This window comes from Cynocephalus volans, chromosome 6, assembly GCF_027409185.1.
Source record: "Cynocephalus volans isolate mCynVol1 chromosome 6, mCynVol1.pri, whole genome shotgun sequence".
In the NCBI taxonomy this organism is placed as follows: Eukaryota; Metazoa; Chordata; class Mammalia; order Dermoptera; family Cynocephalidae; genus Cynocephalus; species Cynocephalus volans.
In genome coordinates this window covers 63421413-63445056 of record NC_084465.1, presented here as the reverse complement: position 1 = coordinate 63445056, position 23644 = coordinate 63421413, and the positions used below count along the sequence as shown (strand labels likewise).

Sequence of the window (23644 nt, the reverse complement as noted above, 5' to 3'; positions counted from 1 at the left end):
CAGAAATGTAAACTATAAGAAAAATGACGCTATACAACTCTGTCGCAACTGTGATGTAGGAATTTTTTGTAATGATAATCTGTCTAAAAGAATCCATAGCAATAGCTATGAACATTTAATGAGTAAAACTCAGCAAAAGAAGTAAATTGAGAAATCTAAGACTCCATAAAAATTCCAGGAAACAAGAAAGATGGATATGGGATAAGCAGCAGTTAAAGAATCATGTAATACAAAAATATGGAAAAGACAACAATGACACAGTATGAGGGCGTGGAAGAAGAGGTAAATGTCCTTGGAAGCATTGAAGACTACAGCACAATGATAGAGGTGAATGGTGAGATGATCATATGGAGGAGGAAGCAAACAAGATGATCAAAAAAACACTGGTCTGGAGGCAAAAGAAAGACAGGGGATGCTGAGAGGTGTCAATCATAAATGCACGCGATTGTGAAAGATGAGTACTGGTTTGTGAAAGATGAATACTGGTGCAGCAGGATATTGGGTTGGCACAATAGCAACGAGTTGCCTGGTAATGTTCTTTCTTGTAAAATCAAGGGGAAAATAAGATACTCTTTCATATTAAATTCATAGCGATTCTAATTTACCAGATTTGTTTTAACTCTTTGGGCCTTAGATACCAAGAAACAACTCTACTTATTTAGTCAGCATCCTGAGGCTAATCAATTCAAATCTGGTATATGAATACATTTCAATGAATGCCTGTGTTAGTTTCCTATGGCTGTTGTAACTAATTACCATAAACTTAGTGGCTTTAACTAACAGGAATTTATTTTCTCACAGTTCTGGAGGCTAGAATCTGAATCCATTTTACTGGCCTGAAATCAAAGTGCTGGCTGGGTCACACTCCTTCTGAAGGTCTTTTCCAGCTTCTGGTGGCTGCCAGAATTCTTTGGTTTATGGCTGCATTTAATTTCAATGCTCAAGGCAAGAATCTTCAAATTTCTGCCTTCTTTGTCGTTGTGTCACTTTCTCCTCTGTGTGTATAAAATCTCTGTCTCTCTCTTAAAAGAATACATGTGATGGCATTGCGAGTACAACTGGATAATCCAGGGTAATCTCCCCATCTTGGGATCTTTAACGTAATCAAAGACCCTTTCTCTAAATAAGATAGCATTCACATTTTTTCAGGGATTAGAACATGATATCACTGGGAGCTGTCATTTAGCCTACCACAGCACTCAATTTAAAGGTAAGATGGTGTTTTGGTATAAAATAAAAACTTTGATGTAAATTTGCTCTTTCTTAACCTCTTTAGGCCTCAGTTTATTCATCCTTCACATGGTAAACACGTGGAGGTTCCTGGAGGAGGAACCCGGGGAGAGCATGGAAGCTCTGTGTCCCTTCTTCCACACCTCTCCCTATGCATGTATCTCTTCATCTTTATATTTGGAATATCCTAATAAACCAGTAAATGTATTAAAAAAAAGAAAAGAATACGGTGGAAGTTACATAGACTTTGCACACACAGGCATTCAGGAGACTGGGAAATTGCTGAATATAGCTAAGAAATATTGCAACACTGGCTTCTGACTCACAAAAATAAATTTCTCTGAAATTTCAGCCTTTTTTTGTGTGTGTAAAACCCTGTCTTATCTACCATGGTGTTTTCACAGTATAATAATAAAATAAGTTTAAAAATTTTTATTCGTTTATTTTTTAATTTCTGTATTTCCATCACATTTTATTATTATCTATTTTTTCCCCAAGACTTGTTAAACTGAGATGTGATTACAATTGCTGACAGAGACAGTGATTACCAATATTATAAGAGTTACAATAAGTAAGAATCTTCCCTGAAGTTCAACAGTGTGGGCATCAGAGCACTCAAATCAAACAACTTTAAATAAGAAAGTTTAAAAGCATTCTATTAAACAATGAGAGTGATATTTACAGAACATAAAATAAGATCAGAATGTTCCAAATAAGAAAACTAGAGTTTCTGGAAATTAAAACAATGGTCACTAAATTAATAAGATACATTCCTTATCAAATCCAGTATATAGTGAAAGTAGATTAACTATTGCATTGTATTAAATTTGATGATGAGAAGATGACTTTGAAATCAACAGCATGGCATAAAAAACAGACACATAAACCAATGAAGCAGAGCTCCCACAAAAAATCCACACATTTACAGTCAATTGATTTTCCACAAAGACGTTGAAAACACACAATGAGGAAAGGACAGTCTCCTCAATAAATGGTGCTGGCAAAACTGGACATCCAAATGCAGAAGAATGAAATTAGACCCTTACCTCATACCATGTACAAAAACCATCTCAAAGTAGATTAGAGGCTTAAATTTAAGATCTGAAACTGTGAAATTACTAGAAGAAAACATAGGGTGAAATCTCCATGACACTGGTCTGGGCAATGATTTTTGTTCATAAACCCCAAAACACAGGCAGCAAAAGCAAAAATAGACAAATAGGATTAAATAAAACTAAAAATCTTCTGCGTAGTGAAGGAAACAATCAACAGAATGAAGAGAACCTACAGAATCATGCATTCGATAAGGGGTTAATTTCAAAAATGTATAAGAAACTCACTCAATAGTAAGAAAACAAATAACCTGATTAATAAATGGACAAAGAACCTGAATAGACATTTCTCTAAAGAGGACATACAAATGGCCAACAGGTCTATGAAAAAAAAATGCTCAACATCACTAATCAGCAGAAAAATGCACATTAAAAATGCAATGCAATATCACTTCTCTCCTGTTAGAATAGCTATTATCAAAAAAATAGGTCAGCACTGAAGAGAATTTGAAGAAAAGGGTACACATGTGCACCGTTGGCGGGCATGTAAATTAGTAGAGCTGTTATGAAAAATAGTATGGAAGTTCTTTAAAAAATTAAAAATAGAACTACCATACTATCCAGCAATCTCACTACTAGGTACATATCCAAAGGATATAAAATCAGTATGCCAGAGATATCTGTGCTGCCATGTTTATTGCAGTGTTATTCACAATAGCCAAGATATGGAATCAACCTAAGTGTTCATTGACAGATGAATGGATAGAGAAAATGTGGAATATATCCACAATGGAACACTACTTGGCTTTAAAAATAAGGAAATCCTGTCAATTACAACAGCATGGATGAACCTGGAGGACATGGTGTTAAATGAAATAAAGCAGACAGAGAAAGACAAGTACCACATGATCTCATTAATACGTGGACTCTTGAAAAGTGGAACTCACAGAATCAGAGAGTAAAATAGTGGTTACTAAAGGCTGGGGGATGGGGAGATTGGGAAGATGGTGGTGAAATGATACAAAATTTTAGTTAGACAGAAGGAATAAGTTCGAGAGATTTATTGTACATCATGGGGCCTAGAGTTAATAAAAAGTTATAGTATACTTGAAATTGCTAAAAGAGTACATTTTAAGTGTTATAACCAAAAATGGCGTGTATGTGAAGTAATGCATATGTTAAATAGCTTGATGTAGACATTCACACATATGCGTATATCATAATATCATGTACACATAAATATATACTTAACAATTGTTACTTCTCAATTAAAAAATAAATTAAAAGACAACCTTGAAATTTGTTCACAGAAGTTAGACTAATAAAGGTTTGGAGTTATAAGGGTGGACCATAACAATAGATTTTTAAAAACTCAGGCGTTGCTTATTTGATTTCCAGAAGAATATTTTTTACATATTAACAATTCTGAAAACAGGATGTGCCTAACAGTCTACACCATCTGACAGTCCCTGTTGCTTTATTTGTTGTACATTTTAATATCTCTCAAATTGAGTTGAATCTTATAGTTGATGGCATCATAGATTTGCTAAGAGTGAGAAATAACAGTTGCAGAAGTGTTAAAGGACAGCAGTATTCAGAAGGCCGGCCCGTGGCTCACTCGGTAGAGTGCGGTGCTGATGACACCAAGGCCACGGGTTCGGATCCTATATAGGGATGGCCGGTTTGCTCACTGGCTGAGCGTGGTGCTGACAGCAGTATTCAAAACAAGGATGTGAGCAGAAGCAGCAATAAAAAAGAACTAATAAAAAATTTTGCCACTTAAGACAAGGCAAGAATTTACAAGTTACTCTGAGAGCAAGAAGGACAAATAAAAAAAGACCCACACTTGGATATATTTCACTAAATTTTCTTAATGTCAATGGTTAAGTGAGAATCATGTAAGTATCCAAAGAGAAAACAACACACACACACACACACACACACACACACACACACACACACACACACACACACACACACACACACACACACAGAGCAGGAATCAGGTTTGCAATAGACATCTTATCTTCCAGAGCACGACTGTCATTAAACCTTGCCATAAACTCCCCATAGGCTCTTTTTCACTTGTGCTAACCTGCATCCTCCCTCTCCTTACATCTCATCATATGACTGGAAAGAATATTGAACCAAGAGTTAGAAGATTTGGGATTCTGATCCATGCTCTGTCTCAACCAAACTCCCCCATCTTCACCAAGAAATTCTAGAAGTTAGAAGATTTGGGTTCTGGTTTCTGCTCTGTCCCAACCAAACTTACCCATGTTCGAGTAGGAAATTTCATCATTTGAGACTTCAATTTCCTTATATGTTAACAAATTTGAATTGATCTCCAGCGGCCGTTCTAGCTGTAGTCCTCTTTGATAACAAGGTGGTCAAAAACATGTTTTATAATCATAACAGAGTTTGAAAAGTACCTTTGTAATTTGGAAGTAAGGACCAGAATGCCATGGATATGTTGGGTTTTTTTTTTTTTTAATTTTCTATGATATTGGTGGTTTTATTAAAAAATGCGTCCCAGTAACTTTCTAATTCATTCCAAACCTGCCAGAAGAAAAGGAAGCACTTATCATGCTTACCCAGAGTTTTGGCATTATTGCCATAATTTTAACTTGAATAGAAATGTTTTGGAAGTAATTATCAATTCCAATATTAAGGCCCATGATTAATTAGCAATTTTCTGATTAGTAATGTTAACAGTAATGTTAACAGAATTATGTTGAGTAATTTAAAAGAAAAGCTGAGAAATCAAAATTATTTTAAGCAAGGGCATTTCTATGTATTACAAGAAAATATCTGTAGTCTACCTAATCATCATGTTTCAGTATAGTATTCAATATCCCTTAGTGAAATCAGAAATTTATCAACCAGTGTCTTTATTTTAAAAAATTCCCTTCAATAACTTTCATCTCTTTTGAAAAAATGACAAATTTTAAAAGTAGTTATAACCTATCTTGATATTTTACAAAGTATTAATGCTTCCCTTCAAGACAAGTATATTTAACAATGGATCAGTGTCAACTCTAGTAACATACAGCAATCAAGCCTATAATATAACAATCTTTCATTAGTGACTAAATGGTAGAATAAAGGCTATGATCATTAAGTTTACAGATGATCTTAGACTACTTATAGTCCAGTGTTTCACAACCAGAATATCGACATTCATACAATCCACTGGTCCTTTTTAGACTTCCCCAGTTTTTCTTGTAACATTGTGTGTGTGCTTAGTTCTGTGCAGTTTTATCACATGTGTAGGATCCTGGATCCAATACCACAAGGACCCTGGTGTTGCCCCTTCATAACCTCGCCACCTCCCTCCTGCCCCATCACCCATTCCTAAACCCTGGCAACAACTAATTTATTCTCCAGTTCCATAATTTTGTCATTTTAAGAACATTACATAAATAAAATCATATAGTATGTAAACCTAAAAAAAAATAAACTAGGTAGGGTGAGTCTTTTGGAAAGTAGAACCTAATTACAAAGTGATCATAAGTTGAAGAGATGGTCAGGACCAAGCAGAATGCTCATTAGAGTTAAGTGCACCCCAGACATGTGCAATTGGCAAGCTTGTGGTTAAATATAATAATAATATTTTGGTCTGTGCAGTGTATATAACACATATGCCACTTACATTAGGAGATGATAGTTTAAAGGGAAATTCAATTATTGCAGCATGCCTCACACTGATGCTATGAGAGACAGTGTAGGGGGAGGATTCTATTATAGAATCACTGATTTTGAGATCTTCAAATGACGTCAGAGTTCTTTTCTTTCAATACCTTAAGTGTTTTTGACTGTAATTCCAATGGAGGATATAAAGTGAGAAAATTTTATTTATAAAAACAAACCCAGAATGTTAATTTTTTCCAAAGTAATTTTGAATTCACAAAGTATAAAGCAAGAATGCATAACAGGTAGCCTAATTCTATCAGTGGTCACAGGTGTTACTCAAAGAATTCTTTATGCTTCAAATTGGTAGAAACAAAGTCACAAGTTTCATTCTGAATTATATTTATTATTCTTTATCCATTTTAACCGTAGAAGAAAGTGAAATGTATGACATTACATATATGTTAGATATCATAGTGCTGCTAGTTTTATAAGAAGATCATTTATTTATACTGCATATCTCCAAGGCAGAATTTTCTTAATAAATATTTGTAATAATATTTATGTATTTGAAATACAATTTTGTTGAGAACTCTATAAATAATTAAAAGAAATTCATAAATTCTTTACTGATTTTTCAAAGCTCTTCAATAATAGGAAAATACTCACAATTTGTGATACAAAGCATGTAACGAGAATATCACCCAGCAGCACTTCATACATTTCAGCAGTCATTAAACTAACTTAATATTACAGTGATAAACAATGTGAAAAAAAATAAAGGAGAATTCTTAAAATCAGGACATCCACCAAGAATAATACTTTTCATAGAAGGAGCTTGAACACAAATATACAAAATATCGATGCATATTAAAAACAGCAGCACTGTAGAGCTTAGGGAAAAGCCCGCTAAACAAATAAATTCAGTTGGACTAGTAATGATCTTTTGAAATGAGAGTTGCTGATATCCTAATGTTATGGATCACATTGAACTGACACCAATATAAATGTTAAGTGCAATTATACAGTGTTTCAAATGGTAATAGAAGATCAGGAACTATTGGCTTATTTGGGGACAGTTAACCTTTTCTCACTTTCTTGGAGCCCTTGCAATCCTATAGATAATTTTCAAACATCCTGTAACTGTATAAAGAATAAAATGAACCATCCTTTCTTCTTTTCAATTCTATACTCTAAGTTTTTATAGTAAATATGTGTAGATGATTGTCCTGTTACACCTCTGCCTTATTACCGGCTCTGGGATTTGTGTTTGGCACATAATAAGGCTCTCTTACAATTTTTTTATTGAAACATAATTGGTTATACATATTTGAGGAGTACACAGTGGACTATCAATATTTGTGCACAATGTGTGATAATCAAAACAGGATAGTTGGCATATTCATCACCGCAAAATGTATTCATTCTTTGTATCCATTGACCAATTGAAAAGATTAATTAACTGATTCGACAAGCATTGGTCAGTACCATATACAGTAACAGCATTCAGCTTTGAGACAGGATTTCGCAGTTTAATGGGACTGGCATTCAGGCCTCAGAGACTTCAAAGTCCACTGGAAAAGTCAGACTTGAAAACAAAAGTAACAGTATGGTGTGATGATTAAAGTTTATACAAAGTGCTAAGCCAGTATGGGAGCCCAACTCTTGCATCGGCAGGTTGAGAAAGACTTCCTAGGGAGACTCTTCTTGAATTTCTGTGTCTCAAATGAATAATAGTTTGATCTTCTCGTGGATTTTTATTTTATTTGAGGATTTACAATCCTAAGTTAAGCCTTACCTATTTATTTAAACTTTCACTCATTCATATTCCAAATACTTTTGGCTATTTTTGTATAGGTGCTTGAGATACATAAATAAATAAGACTATTGCCCTAGAAGCTAGATATAAAGATGCATTTTCTATATCTCTGTGAAATATCTAAAGCAAAAGGCAGAGGCATGTCAATAATGTAAGACACTGTGATATGTGTCACTATAGACTTATTCACAATTTCCCAAGGGAGAGTTAACTCAACCTAATTGTGGAAAAGGTGGCATAAAATGATTAAATAGAGATCCCCAGATGAGAAAACATCTGAATTGGGTATAGAAGGATGAGCAGTAGTCAGCCAAGTAGCTGAACTATGGAGAGAGGGAAAGGGCTGTTTTCATGAGAAGGAAACTACTTAAAAAAAAAAAAATGAAAAGGCACAAAAGCTTTCTAGGTTCACAGAGCTGCAATGTGTTAATATATTTTGATAGTAAGTTAGATTTATTTGTTCTTTTTTGGCTGTTTGTATTCTGAAAGTAGCTAGCCAATAAGGACTTTAAATAGATCAAATTTTTCATGTTAAAAGAGACACTGGAAGTAGAGTGGAGAATACATTGGAGAATAAGTAAGTTGGAGGAGTTTAGAAGGCATATAGTATTCCTTGAAAGAAATGATGAATATCTCAACCAATGTAGTAGCAGTGTGGGTGGAGAAGTGGGTAAATAATTTAGAGCTACCGAGGAGAAAAAAAATCAACCCGGAACTTTTTTTATGGTTATTTGTTTCTATTCTGCCTCTTCTGCCCTGTTTCATGAAAAACTTAAGGCAGTTTACAGGGATATATAAAATGCAACAGAAAAACATATATTAGCTTATAGGATTATATTGCTACCAACGGGACTGGTGATTGATCAATTAGCAATTGGGCTAAGGAAGAGGGAGGAAAAGAAGATAGCACCTTGGCTTTTTTGCTTGGAAAATAGACAGATGCAATTCTTCTTTACCAAAATAGGAAATAACATGGGAAAATTACCTCACCTGGAGAGGAAATAAGTTTAGTTCTGTACATATTGAATTTGAGGTACTTACGAATCATCTAGATGGAGATACTCAAATAACATTGGATATTTTAGTTTAAAATTCAGGAGAACAATTTGAAAGACATTAACAGTGGTATACATACAGTATCAAATATTTCCTTCAAAAATGCTGCATAAAAACTATCCCAAAGCTCAATGGTTTACAACAAGCAGCACTTATTTCTTATTACCTGGTCTTTGGATCAGATGTGACTCTGCTGGGCTAAATTGAGCTTGTCACCAGGCTACAGTTGATCTCAGTACTGATTCACAGATCTTCTCATACTAGGACTAGAGTCTTCCCAAGAGATGTTCATCTCATGGTGGATGGCTAAGAGACAAGAGGAGCTAGCAAAAGTGCATGGTATCTCTTGAGGCCTCAGTGTGCACCTAGCAAACTGCCCTTATTCTCATATTCCATTGACCAAAACAAATCACATGGACAAGTCCACCATAAAAGGGGGTGGGAAGTGTACTTTTCCCAGAGGAAACTATGGAAAGGGTAGGGAGAAAAAGGAGCATTCTGAACAAAAAATGCAATTTCCTACATGTAGTGTTTGGATTAATAGGGTTGAATGACATCCCTCAATGAGAGTGGGTAAAGTAAAAGACGATGCTGATAGCATCCTCAGAAACACTAGTGTTTAAGGACTAACCCCAAGAATGGAAATTTAAAAAAAGAAAGAATAACATCAGGGAAGAAGAGAGTTTTTGAAGTCAAAGAAAGGGAGCTTCAATGAATATGAACAAGGAAAACGGTACCTCATCCTGTGCAGAGCTCAAATCAGGATTGAAAATGTCTTTTGCATGTCACTGTTGAGGTCATTAATGAGACTAGTTTTTTGATAATGTTGGAGGCAGGGACAAATTGTAATAAGTTCAGAAATGGTTGGGAAATGAGGAAGGGGGTTCACTGTAAACTACTGTAAAATTTGTCATAGAAAGAGAGAAAACATGGAAGTCTGAATTTGGCTAGCTGCATATGTTCAAGAATATGATATCCCTTTAAAACCTCCTATAAGATTAGATAAGCTGAAAAAAAATTAGATAAGCTGAAAAACAATTTCTTATTTGAAAATAATAATAATAACCCTATAGTTTTAATGACTATACCTTGAAATCCATTAAAAATAGACAGCTATAAATAACAAGATTTACTTATTGCTATAATTGTAAAAATTGGTGAAAACAGTTTTATTCCCATATGCCCAGCATTATGAGGATGTAGGTGTAAAAATATTAATATAACCTAGTTTTCAAGTTTAAGGAAATTTCTAGATGAAAAACTCATGAGTTTTGGTTGTAAAGCCTGTATGTGTGTCTACCAATTCACCTGAGAAATACTTCAACTATGTTGATATTAAGCTTAAAAATCATGTGATTTGCTCCAAATACACATCTTTCTAGATTTATTCTAAGGAATGAAAATTTGATTGAATGGGCCAATTTTGAGACTTTTCATTGCTATGAATTTATTTTTTCACATCTGATGTTTGTGGCTTTAAAATGTAGAAGCATCAGTAAAGATTGCTACTCTGGTGGCAGAGAAAACTATCAAGATAAGCAGGGAAATGCATGAAAAAGGAGAAAGGAAAGAAAATTTTGTATTGCAAATAAAGTTGAAGGGATACGGGCTCAAAATAATTATATGTGCACATGCGTAAATGTCATGGCATTTGGGACCATTACTTGTCTGGAAAGAATAACATGTGATGGTGTTTATAGAAATTACTCAGTTTTTAAATCTCTTGCACTCCTATTCAGCAACCTTCAGAAGCATCTAATCAGCCTCTTATTTTTTTCTAAATCTCTGATACCCTAGTTTATACAACGTTACCTACAATTTTCCATTTAGCAGATTCTTACAGGGAGATAGACATATCTTAAACATTCTTAGGCTAACTTTAGTTTCTAACATTTTTCTTTCTTTAACAATGAGCTTCAGATTATCGGCAGACACATTTTACATTGCAACAGCTAATAATTGTTCTGATTTTGATGTTATACTTTTATAATTTCTCTACTAGTTGAGGCACAAATAAAAATTCTGGTTTAGGTCTTTCCTTCTTTGTACTTCTGTTGCATCTTAATATACATACCTAGTTTTCTAGTTTAACACATATTGAAATGCATTTATTTTCATGTTTTCTTTTTTTTACTCTAGGAAGTGATCAGGTTATTCACCCATGAACCTAATATAGTTACGTGACTTACTGAGTTTTTAATAATTTTTAAATAAATGGACAAATAATAAATGAAGAGATGTAGTTATAATAGTGAAGAAACAATTATAGGATCAAAATATTTTCCTTTCTTTTCTTTGCCTTTTGATTTCATAGAAATATGTGTTAGTAGAGAAAGTTGAATTAAGAACACATGATTCTTTTTCTCTTGCAAAAAGAAATTGAAAAAAGACATAATATTGGTATAGTTGACAGTGAGCACAAATCTATGATAGTTTATAAGCTAAAAGAAATTGGATTTTATTGCATAGCAATTATATTATTCCAGTGTTAGGATGTTGTAGTGGATTGAATTATGGCCCCCCCAAACTCACTGAAGCTTGAATTATGTCTCCCAAATTTTATGTATTAGAAACTTGGTCCCACTTTGAATATTAAGAAGGTGGGAAATCCTATTATGGTAATTGAAAGGTGGAGCCTTAAAGAGGTGATTAGATTGTAGGACCGTGCTTAGCGAATGGATTAAAAATGGTGGTCAGGGGCATGGTTCTGAGGGTTTTAACAGAAGAGGAGAGTCTGTCTTTCTCTCTCTTGCTCTCTCTGCTCCACCGTTTTCACAGTGTGCTATTCTGCTGTCACTGTCACCGCCACCAAGATCTTCACCAGAACCAGATGTGTTCCCTGGATTTTGGACTTCCTAGCCTCTGAAACTTATGGCAATAAATTTCATTTTCTTACAAATTATCCAGTTCCATGTATCTTGTAACAAGCAATGGAAATACACTATTCTAAATGTCAAAGTAAAATTATGCTCCTCCTTTCAGAAGTTTGTTGTAACTGAGAGGGAAGGACCTCCTAATGCAGGGAAGATTGAAGAGGAAAAGGGAAGATCACAGAAGACATCATGACTATGAACCTTAGAAAAAGGCTGCAGTGCAGAACTCTGCCAAACTTATAGAGTGGTGCCATGTAGGTCAAAACCAAAAACTGCCCTTTGTTTTATGAAACGGAAATGTGTGCATGGGTTCTTAGCTAGAACTCCATTTGGCCCTATTGAAAATCAAGTTAGTGAGAATAAAACAGACACACTCAGCAGCAACATCTTGATGAGGTGGAGAAGAAGGTTCTGAAGGGGGAAGCAGAGGCATATACTGAATTTTGCCATTGAAGGAGAAATAAAGATTGGAAAAAACATAACAAAACAAAAAACAAAAACAAAACCCACATAACATTTCCACTACAGATGCAAGAAAAAAAGTGTTTTTGCGCTTTTTGTCTGTCTGATTGTGGCTGTGGAGATTGAGTAGTGGAATACAGGAAGTATAATAACATAGAGGGAGGGAGACAGATAATTACTGTAACTTAGAAATAGCCCTGTAAACAGTGAAGAGTCTTTTTTATTCCAAAAAAGTAATCTAAAATCTGAGTTTTAGAAACAAACTAATTCATAGCATAAACTATCTCGTAAGACACTTATGTGAACCAGAAAGAATTCATGCTAGACTGAAGTACTGTCTTGTCCTACTTGACATGAAGTTCCTGCAATTAACTAGACTTGAAAGAACTTTGTTAACAAGATGAATAATGAACAAAAGGAAACCTGCAATGGAGAAAAAGAATAAACAAGATGAATAATGAACAAAAAGAAACCTGCAAAGGAGAAAAAGAAGAAAAGAAACAATTAACAAATAGAGAATATTTACTTAAAAAAAGGTTTTCATGACCCAGATGAAAATTGTGACCAAATTTATAGCTATGGATTAGAGAAACAAACTTTCTCATCCTCAGAATAAGAGTTTCAAGAGTTTTCAGAAGAAAACTTCTGTGCTAACTAAAGACAAATGAGAGACTAAGGGAGAAAAAGTGACAGTAGGACATGAGATGAATTTCAAACCTATTCAACAGAAGGACTAAGGCTAACATAAAACTATTCAACTGAAGGACCAAGCAACTGAGGCTTCAGAACAGAAAATTATGTTAAAAATCATTTAAAAAGTAAAAAAGATAGTGCCAACTCATTCTGTGAAGAGAATTGGCCTTTAAAAATCAAAAGAACAGCAACGACAAAAAGTAGAGGTGATACCAGTGTACAGATTGCTTTACCCTTTAAAACTGTGAGTCAAAAGATATTAATATAAACTTGGTGAAATCAGCAATATAAGTATATTAAAATGTATGAGGGAGAACACTAGAAGTACTAAGAAAAATAATACAATGAAGCAAAATGAAGTAAAATCCAGCGGTAGGGGGAAGAAAGTCTTGAGGAGGGGAGAAATTGGAAATATGCGTGAAGGTGACCACAAGAAAATTCCCGTGTCAATCATTTGCCTGGTTGTTTTTTGTGTTTTTATATTTGCCTTGCTCTTCTCTATATCAAAGGAATTGACCCCTGCAAATTTCATTTTCTAGGCTTCTACCTTTGGCAATGTATCCTTTGAGTACTTCCATTGCCCAGTGCTCAACTTGCCAATAGCAGAACCCAGAACTGAGCCAGCAGTATGGAAACATTTGGAGAGGTAGGGGGCAGTCAGGGGCCCTGGGCAACACTGGTTACTTTGGACCTCTTTCTTCACTGAGGTAAAGGGCTTGTCCTCACAGATGGATACACACCTATTCTATGCATGTATTTGTACTGGTGTTTCCAGCCTGCACTGCTTCTGCCATCACACCATTGCTAGGTTTACAGAAAGTCTTGGAAGCCATCAGTATTCCATATGCTTCTGTCCATGTAAATCCCTGGTCTCATCACATACCGCACATCTATGAGCACCTGTAATATAGCAATGTGAGCTTAGCTTACAAAGGCTTATCAGAAAAACTTATTATTCTAATAAGTATTCTCTAAATTAATGCATAAACGAACAAAATCCCAACAATTTAATAAAAGCAACAATAGAATTTCTAAAGAGCTAGAGAAGCTAATCACAAATTTCATATATTAAATAGGTAAGTAAGAACAGCCAGAAAATTGGGAGTGGGGGTAGGGGCTGGGTAGAGAAAGTAATCAATATCTACTCATAACAGTCATTAACATGTAAAATAAAACCAGAGTAACTAAAATGAGATAATAGTACACATATAGAAAGTAAAATTAATGGAAATTGTTACATGTTCAGAAATATGCTCACATACAAGCATAGATTTAGTAAATGATGAAGATGTCATATTTTAGTGCAGGGATATATTTCTATTTAATTTAACAAAATACATTTATCAAACAACTAATTTAAATTACAGTTAATGTTAAAAGATTGAATACTTTACCCCCAAATCAGGAAAAAATACAGATTTTGTTTCTTACCACTTCTCTTCAACATTATTTGTGGTCCTAGCCAGTGCAATACATTGTAAAAAGGAAATAAAAATCATATAAATAAAAGAATGAAGTAAAAATATATTTATTTATATGTTACATGACCAGGTACATAGTTAGCCTGAAGGAATCCACAGAGACCTATGAGAATTAAGGTTCTTTAGAAACTCTATTTCTATATGCTATTAACAAACTGGAAAATAAAAATTTTAAAATTCCAAGTACAATAACATCAAGACACATGAAACACTTAGAGATAAATGTAACAAATATGTACAAGATCAGTTGGAGTAAAACTACAAAATACAGAAGAGATTAATTAAATATCTAAATAAATAAACATACCATGTTATAGATTTGCAATTTCAATATTGTTATCAATTATTCTCAAATTGATCTATAGATTTAATGTACTTTTATCCAAAATTTTTACAGATTTCTTTTGTAGAAACTGACAAGCTAATTCTAAAATATATATTGTGAAATATACTATTTCAGGGATAACAATTTTGAAAAAGAAAAACAATGGGAGAACTTAAACTATCTGATTCTAAGCCTTACTATGTAGCTCCAGTAATCAAGATAGTTTAGTATTTATGTAAGAGTAGACATATAAAACAATGGAACTGAATATAGAGTCCAGAAATAGACCCACACATATGTAGTAAACTTATTTTTCATAAAAGTGCTAATGTAATTCAAGGTGGAAAAATATTGTTTTCAAGAAATGGCTCTGGAACAACTAGATACATTATGGACAAAAGTGAATGTCTTGCACTAACTCACAATGACATGAATACTATCTAAAAAGAGATTATAGACCTAAATGTAAAATCTAAAAGTACAGAAATTCTAAAAGAAAAGAGTGGAGAAAATTTTTAAGGGCTCAGAGATGCAATTTTTAAAATATGAGACAAAAAAAATGGGTCATAAAAGAAAAATGTTGTTTAATCAAATTTCATTAACATTGAGAATGCAACTTTTAGTCATTTAAAATTGTTAGAAAAATAATAAATCAGACCAGGTAAAAATTGTGTGTGTGTGTGTTTGTGTGTGTATGTGTGTGCATCTGACAAAAAGCTAGCATTCATAATATATAAAGAATTCTTAAAAGCTCAGTAAAATAAAGAAAACTCAATAGAAACCAACTGAAAAATCTTTGAACAAACTCTTTATAGAAGATAACATATTACTAGCAAATGAGCACATTAACAGATACATGACATCATTATTCACCAGGCATTCCAAATTAAAAACTACAATGAGATACTACTACACATCGACTCAAATGTCTGGAAATAAGATTGACAAAATGTCAGACAACTGGATTTCTCATGTTGTGCTGGCAGGAAAGTAAAGTTTTTCAACCTCTTAGGAAATCAATTTGACACTTTCTTGTAAGATTAAATGCACAGTTAAAATAGAGCTAGCAATCTCACTCAGGTATTTACCCAAGAGAAATAAGAAGTATAGTCACATAAAGACTTGTAAATAAATTTATTGTATTACCAAAACTGGAAACAACCTAAATGTCCATTAATTGATGAATGGATAAACAAATTCTATATATTCACATATACTACTACTCAGGAATGAAAAAAAATATGCTATAGATATTACATAGATGGGTACAAGAATATGGTGCTAAGTGAAAAAAGCCAGGAAAAAAAAGGACATACTATGCATTTATATAAAGTTTAAAAACAAAAGAAAACTAATTTATAGCTATAAAAATCAGATCAAAAGTCATTTGAGAAGGTGGGTGACAGAAAAATAATTGGAGAGGGGAGTTAGAATACCCTGAGTGACAGAAATATTCTATAATACATTTTATAAAACTAATCAAACTGTACACTTAAAATGGGTGCATTTTATTGTATGTAAGTTATGCTTCAATCCAGTTGAAACAGACATAATAAATAGAGTTAAAAGGCAAACCACACTATAGAAAAACATTTGCAGTCTGTGTCGCAGACCAAATGCTTGATAGTTTATAATATAAGAAGAACTAAGAAATTTTTTTTAGAAATTCTAGTAACCCATAGAAAAATAGGCAAAGAATAGACATAAAAAAGAAAGACAATGTGTAAAAAGATGTTTAATTCACTTATAAGCAAAATTACAAGGAGGTAACATTTTTACCTTAATACTTAGCAGACATTACAAAGCTTGATAATAATATTGTTGGTCAGGTTTAGGAAATGCATTTTCATATATTTTTTGTTGAATGTCATTTTGACAAATTCTATCAAAAGAGCCATAGCTTTACTTAGAAATTCTACACCCAGGACTAATAAACTATCATATGTCTGGGTTGATTTACATATAGTGCAAGGATATTCATTGTAGTTTTGTTTGTAATCACATAATAATAGAAAATTAATAATATAATTAATAGAATTATATAAGAATAAAATTAATAATAGAAATAATGTCCACAAGATATGATAGGCTAAATAAGCTATTTTACATCCATGGTATGGACTACTACAAAGCCATCACAAAGAATGAAACAGCTCTACATGAACTAATTGAGAGGAGCTCCCAGACATCCAGATATAAGTGGTAAAGGGATAAAAACAAGGTGCAGGGACACACACACACACACACACACACACACACACACACACACACACACACACACACACACACACACGCATGCATGTGCAAATAACTGTACGTGCTAGTGGGTGATTTGCTTAGATAGAAAAGCAAAATACTGCTTTTTATTTGGCGTTATTTGGTCAGAATATGATGACAAAGTCACTTTTTCCAGGTGTTTTGAGATTGGAGGAAAATTCCATGTCTTAGAAGAATTGATGCTTGCAATCTTATTTTTTTTTTAATTTTTAAATTTAATAATTGATCCTGTTCACCCTCCAGATGTATATGCATATTAGAACAATAAGACATGAATAATTGCTACATTATTAGCCATCATACATAAGCATTACAAAATACTGAGTGACATTTTCCTCAGATTCAGTTTGATCTATTTGGAGTAGAGTCTCTGTGCGTTAAATCCCTGTTGTTATTTGCAATGACTTCTAATTAAAAAGGTCATTTTGTGGCCAACTGGGTAGTCCAGTTGTGTGAGCCAAGCATTCTAACTTAACTCTGAAAAGAGCTTTTCATAGTGCCAAAGGAAGAAATAACCTACTAAATACTGACTTTTCACAGTAATATCCTAATTTTGGGTGTTGGGTTTCTTAAATGACTTACGGCATCATAACTGCACAAAATGCTTAAATGGCATTTTGGTGCATGCTCTTTGAAGTTGTGTTTTTGTGTTAAGAACAAAGGGAACATTCCACCAGTGAAACATAAATTTGAGGAATTTAGCACAAAACCAGTTACACCTATTTTTAATATTAAATTGATTTCTGTAATTCCAAAAATTAAATCAAAATTTCATAGGTAAATTACATAGAAAGGTGTTTAAAATGGACAAAGTTTTTGGGTTCCCATTTTTGCCATGAGATTTGATTATGCCAAAGTATATTTTGCTAAGTATATATATATCAAAGAAATTTTTTTTTCTATTTCTACATTACTACATTTATAATGGTTGTTGAATGAAAGTAAAAGGCAAATTAATTTAGTTAGAGATATCTAAAAAAAATCAGAGGCAATATTTTATTCATCTGAATTTTACAAAAAAGAAAATGAAATATTATTCTAAAAGTACAATCAATATTTAATATTCTCCTTGAGTTTCATAATAAAGTTTCTTAAGAATAAGTCTATAGTCACAGTAAGGAAGAAATACAATAAAATACAATACAATATAGATTTGGCATTAATATGTGTATGTGTGTGTCAAAATTGTACAAGACAGATAGACAAATTAAAAAGTCAAGGGACAAAACTGTGGAAGCACACTCCCAGAACTAAGGAGAGTGAAAAGGCAGGGGGTGAATAAACGAAGGTTAGGGAAGGCAGAGAGATAATTACTAGATAGAGACTTTACAGGTTCCAAAGTGTTAGGTAAATTATTCTTGTTGACTGTTTTCCTGAGGCTGTGACTTCAGGGTGTCATTACTTTCTTACCACTACTACTATTACACACTCTGTTAAGATTTTATTTGCTCTTTCTCTCAAGTAGTTCTTCACTTAAATTTTTTTTTATGACCTCTGGGGGTGTGACCACATCAATTTTGACATAATGATGCCTGGATCTGACCTCCAGATCAGAAATCTCTGCACCTGGTCTCATTTTGCATGTTTTTTTTTTTTCCATTTGCTGAAATTTAGGGTTTTTTCCCCCTTCTCTTTTGCTTTATAGAGTCATTTGTAGAAGGAGTATTTGGATTGTGATAGAAAAAAGTTTGACTTTTATTGCCTAAAATCCTTGAAATGCAATAAAAAATATTTTTCTCTTTTATAGATTTGATTATCTCTTTTATTTCAGAGAACTTTCTTTGAGAAAACATTTTAGTGAGAAAGTTATGCCTGTTAAAGGGCAGGTGTAACATTGTCTTTTTATCTTTGAAACTTTAAAAAATGCTTTATATTATTTCTTATATAAATACTACATATTAATATATAGCATACACTTATAAATAGTACATATTAAAAATAAATGAATCAATTAATAATTGGAGGACTGTGACATTTGGAGGATGAGCAAGTATGAAATGTTTGTATTTCACACATGTACTGTCTAATTTTTTCCTGATTAAAAATTACATTTTTAGAAAATGGCTTGCTTGTATTGTACTTAATATATTTCACAATAATATTGTAGACTAGACTTTAAACTGAACTTCCAGACTAATTTACTCCACCTGTTCAATTATTTTTGGAAAAGGTAAAATATATTCTTTCCTTTAAATATTCATTCTAATATAAATATCCCTATAAAAATTATATAGTTTTTTAGACAACTTAAGTCTGATATCTCAACTACTTAGTATAATTTAATTTCAAGGTTTGCATTTTAAAGTATTTTCTGTTGAAAAAATATTAGATTAAACCATGTGAAAATGCCATTTCTGAAGATAGAAATGTTCAAAACTGGCAATTTAATATGCTTCAATTGTCCATAAGATTATATTTTGGGCTACATTCAGACATTCCAGAGGACAGTAATAATTTCCAAATAAGTACAACCACAACAAATTACAATTTTTTTTGTAGAACAAATTTGTATATTTATATTGCTTATTTTATACCTCATCTGATTCATGACCTACGAATAACTAACTACCATCCAATTTCAAAATTGATTTTGAAAAATTTTTCAAGGATGGCATTTAAAATTTGGAGAAAGGCAAAGAGATTTTGTTTTGTATATCAGAAGAAGTATTTGATTCTTGATTTTTTCCCCACTCTTCCTATTTTTTGATATCATTTTTAATATATTCAGAAATTTAAATATTTCAAGATGAAATCATTAAAACTTATGAAATTGGTCAATGGCCTGGCTAAAAAAATAACTTATGAAATGCATAATCATTTTAAGTTTCTTTTGTAAACCTTCCCTTCTACCATTTGTGTTTTTATAGACAGATAAATCCATTGCTTTAAGCAAATATAAATCCAAATAAATTAATTTATAGAAAACTGCTATGATTTATTTAAATCTTGCTAATACTCACCTGAGAGACATTAGGATTTCCTAAAATGTGAGTAAAACCAAACCAAGCCAAAACAACTTGTTTACCAAATGTCTTTTAAAGTGTTTCTTTATATGTTTGCTATAAAGTTTAAACAGATGAATTATATGTTTATAAAGTAATGTCTAAAGATAGATTAATTCAGCAATTATCACAGCCTCTAAAACATTTTGTAGCATTAGCTAGAGTTGGAAGATGGAGAATTTAATTTCTCATAATTTTCTCTATCCAAAATAGTAGATTAAAACCACAAATGACTAACATAATGGATTTTGATAATCCATCTGGCTGCTTAACTTGAAATCTCAGATTTTTTAGGTTCCCACATCCAGTGTGTCAGGTGATTGACAGCCATATGTGTGGAAGTGGTGCATGACTGAAATGTTTGATAGCCAACCATCAGTTGGACAGAAGGTGCAACTGAGCTTCAATAAGAGAAACAAAGAGAACAGATTATTCTGGTCTGTTTCCATTAATTTTAGTCACTAGCACTGTTTGCTTTTTCATTTAAAATGTTGAATGTGTATGAGCTTTTAGTGAATATACCTTAAATAAAAACCATCCAATCCTTTTTTTCAGTTTGTGCCTATTGTTTACCAACAGATGATAATAGATGATGAAAAATAGATGATGACAAAAATACGTGAGATATTATACTAAATTAAGATTAATTTACTTTTTAACCCATTCTAAATCTGCCATGGCAAGTGCAGTCAAATCAGACCTAACTAAAAAAAATATATGAATTCTCAGGCTACATGGTTGTTAACCAAAATGACTTCATATCATGCATCTGATGCTACATGATAGTGAGATACATGTACTATATGTGATGGAATTGATGCTATATGCTTCCAGTTTCTCTTTCTCATTCCAACAGCCCATTCTTCCTAGAAACACTCTCCCCATAACTTCAGGAAGATGGGGATAGTGAAGAGGAAGAAGTGGTTTCTTCCCCCAAGCATGGACAATAGATTGAACTCTATTCATTAGAACATACTCTGTAAGTGTGTGTGTGGAGAGTGGGACCGTTACTATCTTATTTGATATTTCCAACCTAGTACAATTTTTGATTCTGACTTCTTGAGTCTATGGAGATTTTAATGGCACTCTGACTTCATCCTGAGTGTCACCCTCATGAAATCCCTGAACAGTCACAACCTAAATTCATCATAGGAACTCAATGTATGCTGATTGGTTCTTGTGTAAGTATCCTATTACTGCTTTAACTAATTATTACAAACTTACTGGCATAAAACAACACAAACTAAATTCTTATAGTTCTGATGTTAAGTCTGATGTCAAGGAGTTGGCAGGGCTGTTTTCTATCTGTAAGCTTCAGGGGAAGATTTCTTTTGCCCTTTTGAGCTTCTAGAGGCTACCTGCTTACGTTGTTGTGGCCCCTTCCTCCATCTGCAAAGCACGTCACTCCAACTTCTTGTTCCATGGTCACATCTCGGTTTTCTGACTTTGATCACTTCTGATTACTTTGGCCTGCTTGTGTAATACAGAATAATCTCCCCATCTCAAGGTCCTTAACTTAGTTACATCTGCAATGTCCCTTTTTACTATGAAGTAGAATATTCAGAATTCCAGTGATTAGGATGTGGACATCTTTGAGAGCACTGTTTAGTCTACTGTGGTTCTGCAAATGTCATTGTCAAATTATGAATTCTGAGCACTTTGGGCCCCCAATATGTGATTAAACATTTTTACTTTCTCAGCAAAAGGGGGGAGGGTATAACAGAGCTTCAGAGGTGTTGAGTAGGAGACAAAAAGCTGCACGATTTCTCTTTACATTTCTGCCTAGTTGCATTTCACTAAGGTGACATTGTGCCACTGAAGGGAACAAGAGAGACTTTGAAATGCTGCCATGTGTAGCACCCTGTGATGCTGAGATCTGGAAGAGCTTTCATTCTTTTCTTCCTCAGAAGGGAGTCTGTCACTCCACAGGAAATCTCTTTGAAGCAGCCACAGCTTTGGGGTTGCTGAGTGCAGGGACTTCTCAAAGAAAACACTACTCTTTTCATTTCTTGTCAACGAGGAGTTCAAGTTCAAAAGAATGTTCTCTCTGTTTCCTTGGTTTTTCATATGTCTATTAATAGGACAGTGCCAAGGCTCTGACCAGGAGTTTATAGTAGATTCATGAGACTAATGAGAATGGAATTAGGTTACTCTCTTTTTCATCTCATTTGTGCAATTACAAAGTAACACGGTGGAGGCATAATGACCCTATGCATGTTGGTAGGATCTTATTCTTGAGAACACCAAAAAGCTTTTAAAAGCATTAAGCCACTAATCTTCACACTTTAATTGGCAAGAAGATGGAACAACTATTATTTCATTTTAAAAAATGAAGGCTACATCTGTACAAGTGGCAAATCAACCAGTCTAAAGATTTATTCTTCTTTTTTTTTTTTTTTAATGTTCATGTGGGTTCTCAGGTTAACTGGGAGGTTTTAAACTGATTTCCAAATCTTTAGTCATCTTGTCTCATTGCCTTCATCATACTGCACCGTGGGAACAGGTGGCCCAGTGCAGTGAGGGGTCAGTGAGCACACTTTCCTAGTTGGAGAACTGCCTAATTGGGGCATCTAGTCACTGCTGGCAACCCCACCTTTTTAAATGAGGCACCTTTGCATTTCTTGCAGCCATGAAGAAGTAGTGGAGGACTCGAACACCTCTCTAGGGCACAGACACACACCTGCAGCACCTGTGAACCCACCCACTGCTGCCTGCCCCAGTTGGGAGCTTCAGAGAGATCTGGCAGCTTTCTTGGGGGCACAGCAGCCCAGTCCCAATGACCATATGTGGGATAGCCCATCCCAACTGAGGAGATCGAGTGTCCTAGTAATGCTCTTAGGGTCACCGCAGACATAGCAGTCTCGCCCAGAGTGACCACTCCAGCTGAACAGCTATAGATGGCTGCAGCATCCCACTTAGGGGCAAAGGGTCCCACCCAAAATTTGTAACATCTTGCCCAGAGTATGCCACTTCAACAGAGGTGCTGCAGATCATCCCAGTGTCCCTCCTGAGAATACAGGGTCCTACACACAAATCCAGTGACCTCACTCAGTGTCGCCCACTTCAACAGCAAAGCTACAGAGTATCCCAAAACATTCCCTAGTACAAGGCTCTGCCCAGAGCCCCAGGGACACCATTGAGTTATCAGCTGCAGCTGAGGAGCTGCCGAACACCCCATTACCCCCATCAAAGCCTAAGGTCCTCCCCTCAACCCCCAGAATCCCCACCCAGGGTGATCCGTTGTAGCTGAAGACCTTCAGATCATTCCGTAGCCCCTATCAGGGTCACAGGTCACCAGCCAGGTTGCCAGCGAGTCTGCCCAGGGTCACCAACCTCAGCCAAGAAGCAACAAGGCATCCAGGCACATATCCTCAAGAACCAGAGATCTTGCCCATGACCTCAACAACCCGACCTATCTTCACTCACTTCAGCAAGAAACTACTGAGTGCTCCAGAGCCTAGGCCACAGAGGCACTCACAGACAACTCTCATGTGGAGTATGGTTGAAGTAATCTAATAAGTTTATTTTAAATTTTACTACCAGCTTTTGATAATTTGATCCATTGTCTACACAAATGCAATTCAGTGGACTATTATTATTGCTTTAAAGAGATATCTATTGATTTAAACCTGGTACCTGACATAACCCATGCCCTCTAGATTAACAATCAGGAATTACAGATTTTCAGTTTGGGCGACAAACCAAATGTCCCAAATGTCCCATATTCTCTGAATTTAATCATGC

General features: G+C 34.1%; 1 pseudogene; it reads left to right on the top strand.

Annotated features, from left to right (window-relative positions):
- Nucleotides 1–252: 252 nt before the first annotated feature.
- Nucleotides 253–23644, top strand: part of LOC134380925 (RRP15-like protein) — a 55002-nt pseudogene continuing 31610 nt past the window's right edge.